Source organism: Danio rerio, chromosome 18, assembly GCF_049306965.1.
Source record: "Danio rerio strain Tuebingen ecotype United States chromosome 18, GRCz12tu, whole genome shotgun sequence".
Lineage (NCBI taxonomy): Eukaryota > Metazoa > Chordata > Actinopteri > Cypriniformes > Danionidae > Danio > Danio rerio.
This window is the reverse complement of record NC_133193.1, coordinates 42,074,144-42,091,086: the sequence shown is the minus strand read 5'-3', so window position 1 is coordinate 42,091,086 and position 16,943 is coordinate 42,074,144. Positions and strand designations below refer to the sequence as shown.

At 35.6% G+C, this 16,943-nt stretch overlaps 1 long non-coding RNA gene across 1 annotated transcript; it reads left to right on the top strand.

Annotated features, from left to right (window-relative positions):
• Positions 1-441: 441 nt before the first annotated feature.
• On the top strand, positions 442-4,673 carry LOC137488228 (uncharacterized). The gene is made up of 3 exons (XR_011007181.2): positions 442-787; positions 1,429-1,491; positions 4,374-4,673. It is a non-coding gene; the product is annotated as an uncharacterized lncRNA (long non-coding RNA).
• Positions 4,674-16,943: the final 12,270 nt, after the last annotated feature.

Below are 16,943 nucleotides of genomic sequence, written 5' to 3'. Positions count from 1 at the left end.
TATGTATAACATGTAGAAAATTACTTATAAAAGGAAAATGGCAACTATGAACTTCGACAACTATAGTTGGTGGGCTTAAAAGGGTTAAAAGCAAAAGATCAATACTAGACAATACTCACTTCACTTCAAAAGCAATAGGTAAAATGTAAGTAGACTTATTGGTTCCACTGCTTCCATGAAGAGATTCTGATGTGTGCATTCAATGAGACCAAAGAAATGCAAGAACTTCCAGGACAACATATACAAAGAGATGCTGCCAACTAGGGATGCCACAATTCTCAATATAATATTGAACGGTACGCTATGACCTCCGCGGTTCAATACGTGCTTGTTTTCTCGGTTTTGTGTTTAATAATTTATGTGCGTTTTTTATCTCTCCGAATTGACTGTGTGTGCCTCTAAATCCTTGAGCTGAGATGAGGAAACTCCTCCCCGCGAGTAAAAATCCAATTACTATGCTCTAAAGTAAGGGGGCGCTTGACCATTATTCCACATTTTAACATGGCGAACTGTGGTGAAGTAAGGCTGAGCCAACAATAAAAGGAAGCGCCGGCGAAGTGAGGCAACAGTACGAGAAAGCACCAGCAAAGTGAGGCAACAGTACGAGAAAGCACCAGCGAAGTGAAGCAACAGTACGAGAAAGCACCAGCAAAGTGAGGCAACAGTACGAGAAAGCACCAGCGAAGTGAAGCAACAGTACGAGAAAGCACCAGCGAAGTGAAGCAACAGTACGAGAAAGCACCGGCGTCTTTCAAATCTGCGGTGTGAAGACATTTCGGTTTTGCCGGTAAGTATAATGCCAATAAAAGAAAAAATTGTGAACAAAAAAATTACTGTGTGCAAGTATTGTTTTACACGTATGACCATGACTGCACATCTGCAGCGCCATCACCCAGCAATGTCACTGTCTGAAGGCTGGATATAGCAGAGAAGGTGATAAAGTCAAATTGCAACAATCCCTCGCTGAATCTTTCAAGCAAACATACCCAACTGGTTCTGAGAGACACATAAAAAATAACAGTAAGGCAGTGCGGGTGTTTATTGCTAAAGATTTGCAGCCATTTTTAGTGATTGGAGAGGTGGGCTTTTGTCGTTTTATAAAAGCACTCGATCCGCGTTACAGACAACAGTCTCGCATTTTTTCAGCACCGAGATAATTAAGATGGTTTATTTATGTTTAATTAAGTACAAATATGTTTATTTGAAATGGCCAATTTATCTTTATTAACTTCACATGTATATTTATTTTCAAGGTGTAGGATTTTACGTGGGCTACCAGCAGCTGTGAGATTTGTGTTCGTTTTTTTTTATACAATACACTAGGAACTAGTGTACTTTTCTTGGCTTTTAAGTAAAACAAAATGAGTATTGCAATAAATCGTTTTTATTTTTTTCTTCTTAACCTCTTACTGTTCCTATTGCCTACAGAATAAAAAAAAAACACGTGTCAAGCCATGAGAACCGAACCGAAAACCGTGTTAAAAAACCGAGGTATGTATTGAACCATGGGTTAACTGTTTTGTTGCATCTCTAATGCAAACTATCAAGGACTTTAAGGACAACACCTACACTTAATACACTAATACACTTCATTAAACAGGTACACATAACTTATATGCTACAAGATCGCTGGTTAACTATGTCTGTATATAATAACTTGTATGCGATTGTAACTCAAGCTTATTTTGATCGTACTGCAATAACGTGCACCGTTTGTAAAGCTGCTCTCAAACAATAATTATTGTAAAAAGCACTATACAAAAAAACTTGAATTTAATTAAATTGAACTATACAGATTTGGGGCATAGTATACTTCAAACGAAATGAACTTAAATGACATAGTTTTAAACAAAATCAGGCTAAAACAAGGTTATTTTAAATTCACCATCGAAATATAGTGAATATACTAAATAATGAGACAAAAAATCACAAAAATTTCGATGGTTTTATTAAAGTACAAGTGTAATTCTTTTGTATATAGTATTATTGTTTGTGTAAATGCAGTTTATATCTGGTTACACAATGTTTTGTGTAGGGCTATAAATTTCTGGCTACCCTGGTTTGACTAAAGCCCCCTTTTTATTATTTGTTAAAAAATTTTGTAGAAGTAGTAAAGCCATGGTTCATTAATTTGCAAGGTATTCAAATCTGCAGCCTACAGTCTAGCCAATACTGAATGTATTTCATTCATATACAATCTGCATACTGTGCATTGTATGGTATTAGGAATAGTAATAGAGCATGTTATTCTAAATATAGCATCCTATGTGTGAGGTCAGTGTGAAGACAAGGAAAGGTGATAAACTCGCATTCCTTCCACCTCAGCTGCTGTTAAAAGTCATCTCAGTACAGCTCTATTTATCTATGCTAACTTTGCTCATTTCATCAGTTTCATCATATATAATTTTTTGGTTCAATTTTGAAACTTCCATTTGTAAAATTTAGCATTTGGTTGTAAAATATCACACATGGGCCTAATATTACTGTGCTAGTTTCACAGTTGTCCATGTCTTCATATTATATAATTCTTATCTGTCAAGTCATGCATATTTTGAAGCTGTGTTTAATCGGAAGAAAGCTCCCCGCAGAGCTCATCTCCGTATGGATATTAATATCAGTATGAGCTGGCAGACAGAAATGTGTCATGCTCTCTGTCACTCACTATCAGTTACCGGCACGAGTAAATCATCTCACTTTCCTCAACATGTAAGGGCAGGTGCTATTTTTAGTCTCTCAATTCTCCAAATGGGAACAGCTCATTCTAACAGTGAATAGCTAAGTGCTAAACGTGTCTATAACACTGGCTCTCAGCTTTCATTCATACACACAGGATGTGATAGACCCTCACACACATCATTCACGTGTAACACGCACATACACAATGTCAAAAAAGCTTTTAGCCTGTAATCTGTGTAGCATAAACAAATACACACACATTCAGAGCTAATGATGTGTGTGCTGAATGCCTTGGGTTATGTGTGTAAATATCACATGATGTAGTTTTCCACATCCAAACAGAGTTCACTGGTCTGGCCTTTTCCTAGAAATAAATAAATAAATAAATAAATAAATAAATAAATAAATAAATAAATAAATAAATAAAAGTAAAATCATCACAGCAGACACAGACTGAACTGAAAAGCCCTTCGCATCTGTGGGGGTCTTGTTTAAAAAAGTATGAAGGTTTTGTGCCCTCTAGTGATGAAAACAGAAAATGGCAAGCACTTCCCTCAGCGAATAAAATCTGTCTGGTCTGAAGAGGTCAGCAAAGTGCTGTAAACTCAGGGTTGTATGAATTACAAGTAAACCTCAACTGGCTGAGCAGGGTTGTAATTATTGACGTCCTAAACTATAACTTAAACCTATTTTATCTATATAACTCGTTATATATATATATATATATATATATATATATATATATATATATATATATATATATATATATATATATATATATATATATATATATATATATATATATATATATATATATAAAAACAAAGTAAACATTATCTTAAATTAAGTAATAAAACTTAAACTTTTTTTTTTTTTACTTCAGCTAAACTCTCAGAAATAAAAGTTCTTTAAGAATCTTTAACAGCTATGGAACCCTTTCATTACACCAAAAATCTTTTTCATAGTGGAAAAGAGTTAGATTTGGAAAAGCTAAGTAGTTTGAACAAGTAGGAAATATTATTTTTAAGTGTAGCTACACTCTAAAAAATGCTGGGTTCTACGCAATTCTTTTTTTTTTTTTTTTTTTTTTTTTTTTTACAAATGTAATTAAATTGAACATAAGACAATTAATTAAAAAAAAGTTATTTTAACCTTTTCATTCCACCAAAAACTATTTTCATGGTGAAAAAGAATTTCTTTAAACTACCTTTTACCTAAACTACCTTTTACCTACACTGTAAAAATGCTGGGTTCCATGTGATTCCTTTATATTGTCCCAACACAAACTGATGAAGTTAACATAATTGTTTTTACAAATTTAAGTAGATTGAAAATAAAACAATTAAGTTTTCCCCCCAAATCAAAGAATTGTGTAGATTCAGCTTATTTAAATAAGAAGTTTCACAGCAGCAAGCAGCAAAAGCCATTTTTTGAGTGTAAGAACCTTTCACTGAAAGGTTATTTTGCCAATACCAAGATTCATTCCTCAGTTTTTAATAGAAAAATTATCTTAAATATTGCAAATTTTACTTTGACCATGGGCATCGAGGTGCATAGCTGAATATATTCAATACATTCAATAGCTTTGAATGTTTCAGTGAACCATATTCATATTTAATTTAATTGTATCTTGTTTTTATGATACTTGCTCAAGTTTTTGTTGTTTTGAGGAATAATGAGCGGTTTCTGACCTACAGTAACCTGTGATGGACTTCAACAGATTCGACCTACTTTTTGATAAAAAACGACCGGTGGAAAATTTGCATACCTGCACAAATGGATGACCATGAAAGAGCTAGGTCACACATTGTTTTACTGCTTAACTTCTATGTGCAAGGGTGTCTATTACAATACAAAATATGAGTCTAATTTTGATATGAGGCTATGTAGATACTTATTTTAGAAGGAAAACATCTTGTGTACTTATACGTGTCTGTTGTGCATCTGGTTTCAGACCACCAGCTGGATATATTTTCTTGTGTAGACTGTTGATTAAACGATGCATTTACAATGGTGGTCAAATGTATATTAAGGCTATATTATCTATTATTTTATTTTATAATTACATATTATACATACACACACACACACACACACACACACACACATATTTAAGTAATATCAGCACCCGTACAGCCTCTTTACCCGTTGTGTATTACTCCACCCACATACATCCAGCAAAAAGCAGACTCTACAGATCTAAAGTTTAAAAGATGCTTGCTCAGCTGTTTAACTGTCAGCTTATGATTTGAATCCATGCAGAAGAAAGTAGTTCCTCATACAAAAGGGTTTTTGAGACTCTCCATGTTTGGTTTTGTTTTTATATACACAATTATGGCGTCAAATTGTTGTATAAACGCAATATCACACGAGTAGCAGTGCAATATGGCTGTATATCGGCACTGGTGGGGGCACTAAGGCACTCGGCCGGCGGCCTCCTGTCAACGCACGCCTCCCACCAGTGTCAATATACACCCATATCGCACTGCTACTCTTGTGATATTGCTCAAATATATATATTTTTTTCATTATTATTAGATATCACTATTTATTATCAAACTTTTTCTCCCACAATCTAAAAGGTTGACCCTCAACCTTCGTTACTCCCCTTCCACTTTTAAACTCCACTTGCAATTAATTTTGTACCTGTCTGTGAGGACATTAACTATGCTATATGTTACCAAACCTATCATCTACACTACAGAGAATGAGAATAAAACAAAGTTAAAATATTTTAAATGAAATTAAATGTAGCCTACTTACGTTTAAAAAAGCTTCAATCTTAAGATTTTGGTGCTTTTCTCAAAAACAAAGTTGACTTTATTCCAGCAATTGATATTACTGAATGTAGCTGAATGAAATTCACAAATCGTATCTTGATAATCTTGAAGAAGAAAAATATGAAAGAGTGGAGCTGAAAATAGACAAAGAGGAAGAAAATGAAAAAGGAAGAAAGGTATGACACGGAAGCATGGTTGATCTATCATCTGTATTGTGTAAATCAGACAGATCAGATTACAGTCTGATTCGCCCAGCAGTCACATAGAAGTTCTTCCAGTGCTTTTTATGGCCTCGTCTCTAAACTATAATGGACCATCATGGAAATCTTTGAAACCCACTACTTTACACTTAACTTAACATGATGTATTCTCATTTCAGATTCACACACTAGTTATTAAAAAAATGAATGTATATATTTAGGATTTATGTTTTGGTACAGTATTTGGGTGTGTAATAAGGGTGTGGACATTAAGGTTTGTGTATTTGAACAATCTGATCTCTTTTTTGCTACATAAATGACTGAGAAATACTTTGATTCTGTTCTGTTTTAATGTACATCAGCAGTCTTAATTATGTTTGAAACCTTGCAGTAATTATTCGCCCAAACATTAATTATCATTTACTGCTGCTCTGTTTGAAACATTCTAAGATATGCCATTATCTTTAAGGTTTGGAACAGAAGACAAATCCCATGCTCATTAAAATAGAACATAATCAAAGTTAATTAAAATAATAATAATAATAATACACAATATTTATATAATAATGTGGTCACCTAAAGTGTTTTAATGTGAAAAAAATACATTTAAATTAAAATGAGGTGTTTTGTTATAAAAAAAAAAACAAAAACAAAAAAACAGCTAACAGTGCAAATGTGATTGTAATGAAGTTTACGGCCCTTTGGCCGCCGGGAAGAAAGAGGCGGAGAACCGACTAAGTTTTAAAATATTGTTAATCTTGGAGACTGCCGTCAAACTGAAAACAATATGTCCGGGCCCGGTCCTCTCTCTGCCTCCTCTGCCATCATTCCTCTTCTTATAGTCCAGAGCTCCTTCCATGGTGTGCGCACTACAGGTGTATCATTCCGTTCCCACGACTCTCGGCCCCGCCCCCTCGCCACATTAATGTGAATATAAAACCAACTTCAACCAACCTCAGTACAGCAGGCTAGGCGGAATATCGCTATTTACTTATGTTTTGTTGGTAAACTAAATAAAAATATATATTATCAATGCTGTAAAATACAAAACTTCTGTGTATATAGCCCATTCGAAAAACAGCACAATCTACATTAGCTTTACATGATTAAAATAGTTTTAAAACATAACAGGTCTGTAGTCAGCCTGATAAAAAAGAGTGGTTCTTTTTTCTCCAAAAGTGGATCTTTTTGCAGCTATTCTACTCATTTTCTATTTAATTATGAGATTTAAATACTGTATTTTAGTGAAATTTTAAGCACTATGTTTAGCTTGTTAGATGACCACACCATATAACCACACTTTTTGATGTACCAAAAATATTTTCTAAAGATTTAGAATAAAGAAAAAAAAAATTTTAAATACAAATTTATTACATCATATTTCATCAAAGTTTTAAACAACAAATATAGCATATTGTCATTAACTAGGCAACTAACAAACTGGCTAGCACATTCAACTTTTAACATTTTTTTTTAATAATAAAAAATATTTAATAATAATGTAAGGATTCACATTTTTTCTAGCCTCTCTTGTAAAAAAAAAAACAACATTTGAAAATTCATGGATCGCAACAATAGCCAAAATAATATTTAAATTCATTTTAATATGATTCTTTTTTGGTGCTTCCAACACAATCTCACGGAAATTCGTAACTTTTTGATTTAGTGGCTAATTCGTATAAATTCGTACAATCTAGTTCGTACAATTTAATATGATTTGCTCATCCCCCAATAACGGTTGGGTCTAGGGGTAGGGTTAGGTGCCACGCCTCCTTTTTAAAACCGTACAATGTCGTACGACTGAACTTGTACGGCATGCACTAAATTCCAGGGGTTTCATTACCACGACGTAAAATGGGCGTGGCTCGGTCGGTGTTTGGGAAACGCCCCCTTAAAAAAAAAAACAATACTGAGAGGTCACCGATCATGCGCAGTACAGGTTCTTTTTTAGCGCGGTCATTTCAAACAGGATGATTATGGATAAAGAACCTACCGCGGTGGATAACGAGGGAAAAAAACAATCATACAGGTTATTTTTTTGTTTTTATAATCTTATATTTTAAAGATTTCATTAGCAAAACCGGCTGACCTCGTTTTACTCCGTTTTTCTGTCTCTGGGCTTTTGTACTTCCATTTTAAACCAAATAATAATGGTTGTGGTAAGATTAACCGTGTTTTTGTAGTTTAAAATATGGTAACGTATTCAGTCATGTTTTTAACAAATAAAAACCACATTTTCTGTAATAAATCGTGGTTAATTTTTCTTACTCGATCTTAGTTAATTAACATAACTCATATTTATTTTCTATTTTTATTTAAAGTCATCATACACAAAACAACTGGGATCAGGACAGGTATCTGATGTTAACTAATATAAAAGTGATCATACATGAAACCCCTGAGATCAGGACAGGTATCTGATGTTAGTATATATAAAAGTGATCATACATGAAACACCTGGGATCAGGACAGGTATCTGATGTTACTGTATATAATATAAAAGTGATCATGCATGAAACCCCTGAGATCAGGACAGGTATCTGATGTTACTGTATATAAAAGTGATCATACATGAATCCCCTGGGATCAGGACAGGTATCTGATGTTAATGTATATAAAAGTGATCATACATGAAACCCCTGAGATCAGGACAGGTATCTGATGTTAACTAATATAAAAGTGATCATACATGAATCCCCTGAGATCAGGACAGGTATCTGATGTTACTGTATATAATATAAAAGTGATCATACATGAAACCCCTGAGATCAGGACAGGTATCTGATGTTACTGTATATAATGTAAAAGTGATCATACATAAAACCCCTGAGATCAGGACAGGTATCTGATGTTAACTAATATAAAAGTGATCATACATGAAACCCCTGGGATCAGGACAGGTATCTGATGTTACTGTATATAATATAAAAGAGATCATACATGAAACACCTGGGATCAGGACAGGTATCTGATGTTACTGTATATAAAAGTGATCATACATGAAACCCCTGAGATCAGGACAGGTATCTGATGTTAACTAATATAAAAGTGATCATACATGAAACCCCTGAGATCAGGACAGGAATCTGATGTTACTGTATATAATATAAAAGTGATCATACATGAAACCCCTGAGATCAGGACAGGTATCTGATGTTAATGTTTATAAAAGTGATCATACATGAAACCCCTGAGATCAGGACAGGAATCTGATGTTACTGTATATAATATAAAAGTGATCATACATGAAACCCCTGAGATCAGGACAGGTATCTGATGTTAATGTTTATAAAAGTGATCATACATGAAACCCCTGGGATCAGGACAGGTATCTGATGTTACTGTATATAATATAAAAGTGATCATACATGAAACACCTGAGATCAGGACAGGTATCTGATGTTACTGTATATAATATAAAAGTGATCATACATGAAACCCCTGGGATCAGGACAGGTATCTGATGTTACTGTATATAAAAGTGATCATACATGAAACCCCTGAGATCAGGACAGGTATCTGATGTTACTGTATATAATATAAAAGTGATCATACATGAAACACCTGGGATCAGGACAGGTATCTGATGTTACTGTATATAAAAGTGATCATACATGAAACCCCTGAGATCAGGACAGGTATCTGATGTTACTGTATATAATATAAAAGTGATCATACATGAAACCCCTGAGATCAGGACAGGTATCTGATGTTACTGTATATAAAAGTGATCATACATGAAACCCCTGGGATCAGGACAGGTATCTGATGTTAACTAATATAAAAGTGATCATACATGAATCCCCTGAGATCAGGACAGGTATCTGATGTTACTGTATATAATATAAAAGTGATCATACATGAAACCCCTGAGATCAGGACAGGTATCTGATGTTACTGTATATAATATAAAAGTGATCATACATGAAACCCCTGAGATCAGGACAGGTATCTGATGTTACTGTATATAATATAAAAGTGATCATACATGAAACCCCTGAGATCAGGACAGGTATCTGATGTTACTGTATATAATATAAAAGTGATCATACATGAAACCCCTGGGATCAGGACAGGTATCTGATGTTACTGTATATAATATAAAAGTGATCATACATGAAACCCCTGGGATCAGGACAGGTATCTGATGTTAATGTTTATAAAAGTGATCATACATGAAACCCCTGAGATCAGGACAGGTATCTGATGTTACTGTATATAATATAAAAGTGATCATACATGAAACCCCTGAGATCAGGACAGGTATCTGATGTTACTGTATATAATATAAAAGTGATCATACATGAAACCCCTGAGATCAGGACAGGTATCTGATGTTAACTAATATAAAAGTGATCATACATGAAACCCCTGGGATCAGGACAGGTATCTGATGTTAATGTATATAAAAGTGATCATACATGAATCCCCTGGGATCAGGACAGGTATCTGATGTTACTGTATATAAAAGTGATCATACATGAAACACCTGAGATCAGGACAGGTATCTGATGTTACTGTATATAATATAAAAGAGATCATACATGAAACACCTGGGATCAGGACAGGTATCTGATGTTACTGTATATAATATAAAAGAGATCATACATGAAACACCTGGGATCAGGACAGGTATCTGATGTTACTGTATATAAAAGTGATCATACATGAAACCCCTGAGATCAGGACAGGTATCTGATGTTAATGTATATAAAAGTGATCATACATGAAACCCCTGGGATCAGGACAGGTATCTGATGTTACTGTATATAAAAGTGATCATACATGAAACCCCTGAGATCAGGACAGGTATCTGATGTTACTGTATATAATATAAAAGTGATCATACATGAAACACCTGGGATCAGGACAGGTATCTGATGTTACTGTATATAAAAGTGATCATACATGAAACCCCTGAGATCAGGACAGGTATCTGATGTTACTGTATATAATATAAAAGTGATCATACATGAAACCCCTGAGATCAGGACAGGTATCTGATGTTAATGTTTATAAAAGTGATCATACATGAAACACCTGGGATCAGGACAGGTATCTGATGTTAATGTTTATAAAAGTGATCATACATGAAACACCTGGGATCAGGACAGGTATCTGATGTTACTGTATATAATATAAAAGTGATCATACATGAAACCCCTGGGATCAGGACAGGTATCTGATGTTAATGTATATAAAAGTGATCATACATGAATCCCCTGGGATCAGGACAGGTATCTGATGTTACTGTATATAAAAGTGATCATACATGAAACACCTGAGATCAGGACAGGTATCTGATGTTACTGTATATAATATAAAAGAGATCATACATGAAACACCTGGGATCAGGACAGGTATCTGATGTTACTGTATATAATATAAAAGAGATCATACATGAAACACCTGGGATCAGGACAGGTATCTGATGTTACTGTATATAAAAGTGATCATACATGAAACCCCTGAGATCAGGACAGGTATCTGATGTTAATGTATATAAAAGTGATCATACATGAATCCCCTGGGATCAGGACAGGTATCTGATGTTACTGTATATAAAAGTGATCATACATGAAACCCCTGAGATCAGGACAGGTATCTGATGTTACTGTATATAATATAAAAGTGATCATACATGAAACACCTGGGATCAGGACAGGTATCTGATGTTACTGTATATAAAAGTGATCATACATGAAACCCCTGAGATCAGGACAGGTATCTGATGTTACTGTATATAATATAAAAGTGATCATACATGAAACCCCTGAGATCAGGACAGGTATCTGATGTTAATGTTTATAAAAGTGATCATACATGAAACACCTGGGATCAGGACAGGTATCTGATGTTAATGTTTATAAAAGTGATCATACATGAAACACCTGGGATCAGGACAGGTATCTGATGTTACTGTATATAATATAAAAGTGATCATACATGAAACCCCTGGGATCAGGACAGGTATCTGATGTTACTGTATATAATATAAAAGTGATCATACATGAAACCCCTGAGATCAGGACAGGTATCTGATGTTACTGTATATAATATAAAAGTGATCATACATGAAACCCCTGGGATCAGGACAGGTATCTGATGTTACTGTATATAATATAAAAGTGATCATACATGAAACCCCTGGGATCAGGACAGGTATCTGATGTTACTGTATATAATATAAAAGTGATCATACATGAAACCCCTGAGATCAGGACAGGTATCTGATGTTACTGTATATAATATAAAAGTGATCATACATGAAACCCCTGGGATCAGGACAGGTATCTGATGTTACTGTATATAATATAAAAGTGATCATACATGAAACCCCTGAGATCAGGACAGGTATCTGATGTTACTGTATATAATATAAAAGTGATCATACATGAAACCCCTGGGATCAGGACAGGTATCTGATGTTACTGTATATAATATAAAAGTGATCATACATGAAACCCCTGGGATCAGGACAGGTATCTGATGTTAATGTTTATAAAAGTGATCATACATGAAACACCTGGGATCAGGACAGGTATCTGATGTTAATGTTTATAAAAGTGATCATACATGAAACACCTGGGATCAGGACAGGTATCTGATGTTACTGTATATAATATAAAAGTGATCATACATGAAACCCCTGGGATCAGGACAGGTATCTGATGTTACTGTATATAATATAAAAGTGATCATACATGAAACCCCTGGGATCAGGACAGGTATCTGATGTTAATGTTTATAAAAGTGATCATACATGAAACCCCTGAGATCAGGACAGGTATCTGATGTTACTGTATATAATATAAAAGTGATCATACATGAAACACCTGGGATCAGGACAGGTATCTGATGTTACTGTATATAATATAAACATATAATTTGACACAAAAGCCGTGGGATCGGGACAGGTATCTTAAGTTATAACAGTATTAATGTAATCTGAGAGGTATCTTAAGTTAATTTGTTTAAAATAACATACACGTACTTCACATGAAACCCCTGCGAATACGTACAGGTATCTGAATCAAACGGCTGTTTTCACAATCTGCGCATGATCCGTGACCTATGCAAATTCACAGATAGGCCACGCCTACCCGATGACGTAGTAGCGGTTACGCTGTACTGAAACCCCTGGAAAAAAGTGCCTGCCGAACTTGTACGAATTTGTATGAATTAGCCACTAAACTGACAAAACGTAAAATACTTTCGTTTTGTCATGAGATCAGGCTGGTGCTTCACACTTATTTATTGGTCATGTTATGTTTCAGGAATGAGGTCTAAGATTTAGGATAAAAGTTGTTTGTAAAGTATTTTCTCAATTTGAAAACGATACAGCAGTGTAAGATGACTTCTCTTATGTCAGATTTTCTTGCAAAGCCGGATTTTGGACTTACGAAAAATATTTGTTAGCATTGGCCAAAACTAATTAGCTGAAGTCACAACGAATTGATAAGTCAACAGAAGATTCCGCTTGGAATTTTATAATAAAAAAATGAGCTCATGTATAGGACAATTACTGGACCTTTCTTCCTCTTTTTTGCATTATGCACGTGCATGCGCAAATAGCGGATCTGTGAACAGGGGGGCGCAGTTGTACAAATCTACATTTATTGACAGTCTGGGCTGCTTTTCAGCATTGTGGGAATTATCAGCCCAACAAACATTTTTTAGTATTTTGCCTTACCCAGAATATAAAAACACAAATGAAACATTTAGAATATTTACTTTAATCATTACAATTGGAATGTGAAGAGACTTTAACCAGCACAATCAAAAATGTTTCTGAAGACAATCGCCTACTGCACCTTTAATGCAGGTTAGGGGTTGTAATGAGGGTTCTGTTCACTATAAACTGACTCTTTTTTCTTTTTTTTAACAGTAAAATCTCGTTTATATTGTAGTTTCAGGTTCTTCATGCAAGGTTGATTATATTTGGATTAAAAAACTCTACTTACAAAGACTTGGGCCAAAATGCACAAATCATATGGGCTGTTAAAAATATATAAATATTTCATGCATTGTTAATGAAAAGTGCAAAGAGAAACACTCATTTCTCAAGCTATCTTTTTGTTTTTCCACATATGAACAAATCTTGAAAGTGAGTAAACATAACTTTTGGTGATCTATTTTCATTTCCAGACTTTCACTTGTAATGTCTCTAATGTCTCACTCATGCTGTTTACTATGGGCAGGGTTTTTCCATTAATAAGATTCTGAGAATCTCTCTATTTTGCTGTCACAGATGTTATCAGTCAGTGTTTTTCACAGCTGGAAAACATGATCAGCTGGTCCTGTGAGCTCATTGGGCGGACCACGAGTGATGTCATAAAGCATCACCTTGTCAGGGCTTGTAGTAATATCAGGGTTCGTTGTCTGTCTGAATCCTCCCTTTCCCAGCACTAACACCATTCCCTCCCAGTAACATCCAGTAACTTGTAAGACAGCTGACTGGACGTCTACTAAAAAACATGCTTGCTTTGGTTTTCTGTTATTGGAGAAAATGCTGATATAGTCTCAATCTCCAGGCTCTCAGGCTTTACAGAAATCTGGGAATTTCCCCATTTGAATAATCTCTGTAATCCCAAAGACAAACAACTTTATAAACACGAGTGCAAATTATGAAGGCCAGATGTCTAGATTTATATCTTGATGAAACAGACGTAAACAGGAACACACATTGTGACGTTGTGAGGCCAAATGAACGCCACAATACTCTGTCAACAACGTCATTATCAACAATACTCTATTCACGATTTCTCCTGGAGGAAATGAGGTCGCTGATGTTCCCTATGGATTCTTGGAAGAATTAGCAACGCTTAGTGCCTTTGTGTCAGATTTATTTTTTATTTTTTTGTTAGAACAGCCTGTTTAAAAAGTCATTGTTTACCTATTCGGGTCTGGAACTTAACATGACTATATGAGGAATAAATAGTCCTGCACCTAGCTGGGAAATTTATTTAGACAAATGACCTCCCTTGCAATGTGTAACACAGCTCTAAGAGAATAAAAAACATCCAGCTGAGGTTTAAATCTGACAGTGCACCATGTTTAAAACATTTGATTCTTCAAGGAAAGAGTCAATTCAGAGTCGAATGAAGGATTCGTTTTGTCTTTGGGTCTTTTGCCTGATCGTATCGACCCCAAATATGCCATGATCCGGTAAAACATGAACGCACCTTTCCTGTCAGACACTAGCGGAGAGTGGGTGATCATGGGATTGATCATGATGCTAAAATTACTATCACTGAGAGATGGCCAAATATGCGGCTGTAGGGAATAAAAGGTTGAAGTTAATTTTCACAACAATATGTGCTGTGTTTGTTCCTGTCATTTTTCTTATGATTACTGTAATACAATAACCTATGCTGCAAAGAGTGATTCACAGGACGTTTGTTATTAAATGAAGAATCAGCAAAAACTAACAATGTACGGGACTTTCTCAGTAACTGTTACACAGGGCTGTAGTGGTGAAAAGTGAAAGTACATGCCCCCATCACATCAGCACCAGACCTTGTTGAAACCCAAACAGGCAGTTAAATACAGAGAGTGGACTAAAGCGCATCAAATGACTGGTAATAAATATATAATAAATAAATAATATCCGGGACCAGGCCATATCCTGAGCTGCTGCTGCGCTGATGGTCGTGGGGAGTGGAGAACATGAGTCTGATTCCAGCGACGCTCCAGGGACAGACAAGTCTTCACTGAGGCCATCTTCCAGCCTAAACCACGGCGAATGAAGCTCTGCACAAGACTTTTGGCCAGCGGAGAAATTAAAATGGTCGTGCCCAACTGAGTCTGGTTCCTTCAAGGTTTTTTTTCTTCACTCCCATCAGGTGAAGTTTTTTTTCCCTCTCCGCTGTCGCCACTGCCTCGCATGGTTCAGGATTGGTAGAGCTACGCATCGATGAATTTGCTCTTCAGTGTTTGAACTCTCAGTAATGATTAAATCACACTGAACTGAGCTAAACTGAACTGAACTGAACTTAAACACTAAAACCTGAACCACACTGTTCCAGTTACTATGACCATTTATGTGAAGCTGCTTTGACACAATCTACATTGTAAAAGCGCTATACAAATAAAGCTGAATTGAATTGAATTGAATTATATGGACCAGTTTCTTCTTCCTCCAGATCCTGTGTTTCTCCTTCCTAACCTGTAAGTGTGATTAATATGGCTGCCACATTTTCCAACATTGGCGCTGTCTTGTGTACATTTCTGGAGACTGCGAATTATGTAGCCAGAAGTATGTATGGCTGCATTGTGTCTTTAAAACGAACGATACGGGGTGGTATTTTCTTGCTTACCAGTAGCCCACTTACCATTTACCGCTTATATGGATGGCTTTCCCGCTGTTACCTGTTTGTCCAGTAGCTTGCCATGTACATCGGCGGACTTGAGATGCAGAGAGTTGTTAATCCACGAAGATGGGGATTGAGTCTGGCGATGAACGGTTCCAGAAAGCGGGTATGACAAAAACAGAAGCCAAAAAATAAAATAAACACAAGTAAATAACAGAATGAGAATGTGGTAAAATCTGAAAACTTGGTAAAAATCAGACAAGGGCTTTTCTTTTTCGCTAGAGAAATATGAGATCTGAAAAAGCATACACAGCAGTCTCTGGTGGCTTCATGAAAACCAAACCTGCAAAAAAAAAAAAAAAACCTCCTGCAATGTATTTCATGATCTTCAGAAATGTTTATAGGGGTACGTAATCTGAAGGAGCCTGTTTTGGCATTTACCACTAAATGGACAAAGTGTTGAATAGTTACCTTTAGTCGTGAGACTGATACACTACAAATCAGGTGCTTTAGGTAAAAGTTTTGATTATTAGTCAGTAGCTATGTTTAAAAAAAAGTAAATTAACCTTATGCGCAAAACTGGAATATCGCATGAAAGATGTACGAATAAAGTAGTGTTTCCATCCAACGAGTCAAACCGAACAAAATCGTCACTTCCTGATTAACTTGTGCCAAATATCAACAGTAAAAAACTGAATTTGCTGTGGTAGAAGAAGCTCCGAGTGTCAGGGTTCTGCCACTCTGGTCTTGTAAATTCTTGTTTAGGTGGCAGAGTCCAGACACTAGCTCTGTCTTTTTCCTGTCCTGTTGTGCTCGGCCCAAGTTTTCCAGGGTCGAGCACTCATTTTCTGTTGCCGTTGTGGGTGTACGCAGACCGTGCACTTGATGTGGACGTGCGGGGTCTGTGCACGCTTGGGACGTGTGACCTTGTACTCTTGTTTGTGTTTTGCTCCATAGGCATCGCGCTGTTTCAT